We start from the raw sequence: 7,216 nt of genomic DNA, 5'->3' as shown, positions 1-7,216 counted from the left end.
TGATGATAATAAAATAAGGATAATTAAAAACAACACTATATAGGAAGAATACAATTTAAAAACTCATTTAACTTACTGTTCATCGGAGATAATGATGCTGTATGGCTTCAAAGGCTGTTTTTCTCCATAAATTCCACATGAATATGATCGAGGTCTCCTTCCTCGCCACTATCGTTCCTCAGCAGGCATCATGTATCTAGTCGAATCATTCGGGTCCGAATCTGAATCCGTGGGCTCGTTACACAACCTCAAAGTCCCCTTGACACTATTACATTTATAATTTTTAGTACATTGTTCATTTTAATTGAGTATATCCATATATACGGTTATATCATGTGTATTGTATAAATTTTAATTTTAATTTATTTATTTCACAGTTTAGATGATATTTGCTAATTTACTTATTAAAACGCCTTTGTACTCCTCAAAGTAATCAATTGTTTTGTGTATAAATATATTTTAATATGAAGTTAATATCCACACGGTTGGATCATTCAAAATAAATTTGTTTTTTATAATATGTACTTCGGATGCTAAGTTCAACTTATTTTATCTACAGAATGGCGGCATACTCATTGAAGTGATGATGTTTAACACTATAACATTATTAATTTTACTTAAATAGCCTAATTTTTGGTGCATTTGTTCAATTTAATTGAGTATATCCATATATACAGTTAGATCATGTGTATTATATAATTTTAAATTAATATTTATTTATTTCATATTTTAGATGATATTTGCTAATATACTTAAAAAACTGTATTTGTACTCGTCAAAATAATTAATTTTTTTGTGTATAAATTTATTTTGACATGAAGTAAACATCCATACGGCTGAATCATTAAAATTAAATATGTTTTTTATGCTATTTACATCGAATGTTAAGCTAAACTTATGTTGTCTACAGAATGGCGGCATACTCATTGAAGTGATCATGTTTAACACTATTACATTTAAAATTTTCTATAAGCTATTGATAATGAAATTCACTTTCATAATTTTTCTTATGTCCATAATATCATATAAAAAATATATTTTAATATTATACACAACTAAATGCAATTCTTTTACAAATTAAATATTAATTTAAATTACTTTATAATATTATATTATATCTTAATTATAATATTATATATATATTATGTTATAACATAACTTACGAATTAGAAAAAGTAACAAATACGTGTATCTTTAAATTTATAATTTATGTATAAATTTAAAAAATTCAATATTGATGGTAAGGTCAAAACCGACTAAAGTCAAATATGCACTTTCGTTTTGGTTTTACTTGAGAAGCTACCTGTAATATAGATACACGATCGTCCCATAATTGACCAACCAATGAAGGAGACGGTCGGTTGTATGAAGAATGTGGTCGGTTATATCCATGATCAGTCGGTTTTCTGGGATATAATATGTTAAAAATTGGTCAAATATTGACCCTAAGATGGTCATAAAAAACCATTATAAATCATCATTATGATGTAAATTTCTTAAAAATCATTATTACTAATAAATCATCATAATCTTCGCAAGTATTACTAACATAATTATTTGAATTTGAAATCATCATTAAATTTTTAAATAATGTTATTCAATATCGTCAAAACCATCATTATCATCATGTTCATTTTCTTCTTCTTCTTCTTCTTCTTCTTCTTCTTCTTCTTCTTCTTCTTCTTCTTCTTCTTCTTCTTCTTCTTCTTCTTCTTCTTCTTCTTCTTCTTCTTCTTCTTCTTCTTCTTCTTCTTCTTCTTCTTCTTCTTCTTCTTCTTCTTCTTCTCACCTAATGATTTGTGCATTTGTTTGTGTGATTATTTGGTATACTTGACTTTTTGCTTTTTTGATCATTTGATTATAAGTTTAGAAATTGTTTTGTGTGTTTTAGAAACTGGTAGACAGTCTTTTCAAGGGGGACCACATAAGAAGCCACATGTGTACGATAATATTGGAGTCAAGGTGATTGAGAAAGGTGTTCGAGGTGCGGAAAAAATCATCCCGATAAAATCTGCCGTTGGAATAAAGGTGCTTATTTTCATTGCGGAGAAGTAGGACACGAGATTTCGAATTGCCCGCACAACCCACCACCAAGGAATGAAGCAGATAACAAGATGGGTAAATGACGTGTGTTTTAACTCACAGGAAATGACAACTATCGTAATTAAGGTATGATTTCTTTTCTCTAGTGACTTATTTCATTTAATTTATTTATGTGAATTTGGGGATCAATTTTTTTAAGGAGGGAAGAATGCAAAATCTGAAAATTTTAATCAATTTATTTATTATATATTAGTTTTTAATTTAATTAAATAAATATTTTTATTTTAGAATATTTCGAAAATTTTTATACAAGTTATTGAAGTTGGGAAAATATTTGTTGTTTGTGGAAAGAAATGTAAGAATAAATTAGAAAATCGACATTTTTTTAGTTTAGGTAATTGTGTTTGTCAAAAAATTTTATCCTCAAAATTGAATTTATAAATCGGGTCAATTGTATAGATCTTTCATTTAGATTTTTCTGATTACGTATGTAACTAGCTTATAAACTGTGCAATGCACTGATTTTTATTTTTTAATTTCCAAAGTTATCTCCCATGACCTCCTTTATTTTTTTAAAACATGACCTCCTTTCTTACTTTTAAATCTATTAGCTTTAAAATTATATTGAGATTTTTAATTCTAGTAGATAGATATTAAGTGAAAATAATATATAGTTCATATATTATTAAAGTATTGGAGAAATTTACCCCTTCTTTAGTCAAATGATGTGATGAATTTCGGGTGCAGGGTGTGATAACAATCTTGAGAACTTTCCTTTAAGTATATCTCAAACAGTTGACACATGGTTTTGTCATTGTTCCCAGCCAATCTCCTCAGCCTTTTAAATCGAGTGATATGCTCGTGGGAATTATCACCCTTACCATTATAATATGATATTTTTGAGATATTACTACCAACCGTAGAGATAAAATTACGATTATACCTGAAAAGATGAGATTGCATAGAATATTGAGTGGTCCTTCTATCAAGAATTATGCGCTCCATATTGTTCAATTTTCCCACAGCTAGCATGGCCACTTCGTCCATTTTCTCCTCATAACGATATTCCTCACCTCGATCATTGTATCTTCTATCTTCCTCATACTCTTGAATAACTCTTCCCATATATCCAACACTGCTATCCTTTGACCATCATCATCCTTTCAACCATCATCATAAGGCCGGATCGGTCTCGAGGAGGTGATCTTCCTCAACCTCATATATGGATCAAATCTATGGATTTCTTTGTCTCCGTAAATGTGGCTTATCTGGGAGAGTCCTTCTTGGAGGAGAACCATGAGACGAAGAGTCCCTTCGCACTATCATTCACTCCAAACATTCTTGTTCTAGGTCATTTTCTCGTTATTACTCATTTAATGCCTTCATCCCCACATAAATCTAATCTTCATCTTATTGAAGATCTTGAGGGTGATGATGTTGGTCACTATGCCCAAGCGTTCTATCAAGGATATTGTTTTTGTCTGAAGTTGATAATTTCCATTATTTTGATCGGGATTTCGATCATGGTGGATTGTTTACTCATCTCGTGCGGCGGTGAGGCTTAGTTCTTCTAACAATCACTGCTTGGGCCAATTTCAGTGCTTAGGTAAACATGATGGGATTGGGTAGAGCTCTCATCTCTGCTGATAGTGGAATGAAGACGTGTTGCATCTCTCCTTTCTTAGTGGTCAATTGGAGGATGATTTGTGTGGTTATAGTTCTTCGAACAGGGTTGAAGGCTATTAAAAGTTAAATTTTAATGATGATCCTATATGCTTCCCGCTGACAGAGCCAAAATATTAAGCCTAATTTCGTTACTTTTTCAGCCTCAAAATTGAATTTATAAATCGGGTCAATCGTATAAATCTTAATTTAGATTTGTTGGTTTTGTATTTAACTAGAGTAAATACTGTACAATGCACGAATTTTTAATTTTCACTTTTCAAATTTATCTCTCATGACCTCCCTTATGACTTTTAAATACATTAACTTTAAAATTATATTGAGATTTTTAATTTTAATGCATAAATATTAAGTGGAAACTCTGGGTTTACTTTAAGACACAATATTAGATACATGTGTGTATATAGTAAAATTAGTTGTGCAAAAAAAATTAATCCATCATAAAGGCTAAGTATAGGCATAATGCAAGCACACATATAATAATTGAGCCCACAAATTTCTTCACAATGCGTTTACCATTTATGATGCTTTTATACTCATATCATCCATTTAGATATTTTTATTCACAAAACAAAGTTAGTTAAACACATATACAAATATACACACTCTCATACAAAATGATATAAGAAACTCTACACCTAACCTTATGTAAACCATTACAGCCAACCTATATCACTCTAATATTCTCCATACTCCATATCTAAAATCATTTTACCTATAAGGTAGAAGGTCTTCAAGTCTAAATTTAATTGATCACGTCTCATATCTTGTTAGGAATATGTTTTAGGCTTGATGATATTTTACCAAAATACCTTAGTAGATTTAATTAAGTGTAGTTGTAGCTTTCAACAGATAATCTTACCCTATCATCCGTTGAAAGAGTAGTTTATATTTAAATAAGTTTTTTGTAGCACATTCATATATACTTTAATGTCTTAGATAATTAGAAGTTGTAGGATATTATAAGTCATGTTGGCTACTAGAATGATATGCAAAATAGGTTGGCTAATTATAAATATTAGATGCCTTGTAATTTTACATAAATGAAATTTAGTCAACTGCTAAGAAAAAACTTTCAACGAATGTAATTTCCACATCAACTGCTGAAGCTGAGTACATTGCTGTAAGAAGCTGTTATGCTCAAATACTTTGGATGAAGAATCAGTTATTGGATTATAGGTTAGAATATTCTTAAATTCCTATATATTGTGATAATCAAAGTGATATTGCAATGACAGGAAATCCAGTACAATATTCTATGACTAAACACATCAACGTTAGGTACCATTTCATAAGGGAATATGTAAATGAATGTATAGTGGAATTGCACTTTGTGCCTACAGATCAACCAAATCACTCCATGGAGCCACTTTTACCAGATTGGTGAATGAACTAGGAATGATCTCAGGATAATTCTTAAACTCTAATGAAAAATTGTGATCTGTACTTGATAATTAGTGTATGGTATCTATATCTTATGTGTCAGTATTTGTTAAAAACTGATAGTTGTGTTAAACCCTGACAGTAGCTGCATGATAAACTCTGATTTTTTAGGTAAATACTCATATTGGTCAAAGTTGAGTTGATTGATAAACTCTGACAGTAGCTAGTTAAATACTGATGTTGGTCAAATCCTGATTGACTATTATATTCTGATAATATTTTGAATTTATTCAAAATACTTTTTAGTCTGTATTTTAATTAGAGTTGTGATATAGAAGTATAAGTGGGAAAATTTGAATTGATTACAGTTCTTAATTGCTGGCGTGAGTATATAGAAAAAATGATTGAGTTATCTACCAAACATAATATTTGGTAACTGTGCACGTATTAACTATCATAATTACATGCTTTCATGATTACTTTGCAGTTAATCATATCATGCCATGTGTCCCACAAAGGTGAAACATTTCTTAGTAGAGTAGAGTGTTAAACAAAATCAATTTTTAATTTTTAATTTTCACTTTATCACTTTTTGATTACCTTCTTACCCTCTCACTCCCTTTTACTCTCGAACTTAAACTCTGAAACCCTAATCAGTTTTTAAGCAAAATACTTACAGAAAAATCATGTCTTCACCTGCTACTTCCACACCTTTTAACTATGGTGGTGCCAAGTTTGTCACAAACAACCATTCTGCTATTCTCGACAATAATAGGATAAATCTTGATTTCCATATCTTTCAAGATTTCTTAAGGGTGAGTGAAGTTGGGTATGCTCTCACAGCTCTAACAACTGTTTCTGAGGAATAAGTTCTAGCTTTATGAAAAACTGATTTGTATGATGATGGAGGTGAAGCAGACACTCCAAGTATTATTTTTGAATTTGATTACAATAGGAGGGTTATTACCCCTGAGATAGTGCGTGATGCTCTTCATCTCCCAGCTCCTACTTCTTATGCAATATTTGTGGGAGATTATGAAATGAGAAGATTCTTCAGAGAAATTGGCTATGATAAAAATATGAAGAATCTTGGCCAACTAAAGAGAAATGGGCTAAGGAAGGAATGTAATTTCTTCTTCAATTGCATTACAAGGGAATTCAATAACAAATGCATAAATTTTGATGCACTTCCAATCATGACACAACAAATTGGGTACTCTCTAATTCATGGTGTAAATTATGATTTTGGTAGAGTTGTTTTACAGTTTATAGGGGATATATTAAAAGCTGATAGGAATGTAGTATACTATCCTAGATTTTGTCAGTTTATTTTTAATGTCTATTTCCCTGATACCCCAATCCCTGCTAACTAAATTGTGTCCGTCTTTAAGCTCACCAAGAAAGCTTTCTCTGATCTTATTTCTAAAGATTCAGAAAAGGTAGCTTTAGGGGGGTTTCCAGTGATTGACAGGAACTTGCTAATTGCAAGACTTCCTATGACTTATGATTTTCAAAACCAGTAGAGTGCTAAGCTGCAGGAAATAACAATTGGAAACCCCTCTGTTCCTAACCCCAGCACTGCTCCATCTCAGGTGCCTCCCAAAAGACAATTGTTTTAAAAAGGAAAAAACCAGCAAAAACTGATGTTGGGGTTAATGTTTCTATTGAGAACCCACATGACATTATTGTTCAATCTTGTAATATACGTGAATTTTGGATATTTTAAATAATAATAATAATAAGTGAAGAATTTTATTTAGGTAAAATTAGAATTATAAAAGAATTTATTTTGAGTTAGTAATTAGATTAGAAAAAGGAGTTGTACAAGATCTATATATAAATGGCAGGCCTCTTAAACAAGTGCCTACTATCGAGTGAATAATATTGAAAGCAAAGTGACTGTAATTGAGAGACGCACACAGGAGTAGGGTAAAGAAAGAAAAGAAGATATCGAAGGGGTTATTTTCTGTTGTTAGTTCTCAAAAAGTTGAAAAGGTATGTTTTAATTGCTTTGTTCTGTTATATAGAACAATATGTATCAAGTGATATAAATTCTGATTGGTCACTTTAGTTAGTAATCAATATTAAATTAATATATATTATGTAC

The sequence above is a fragment of the Apium graveolens genome, chromosome 8 (genome assembly GCF_009905375.1).
Source record: "Apium graveolens cultivar Ventura chromosome 8, ASM990537v1, whole genome shotgun sequence".
Lineage (NCBI taxonomy): Eukaryota > Viridiplantae > Streptophyta > Magnoliopsida > Apiales > Apiaceae > Apium > Apium graveolens.
Note: the sequence above shows the minus strand (reverse complement) of the source record.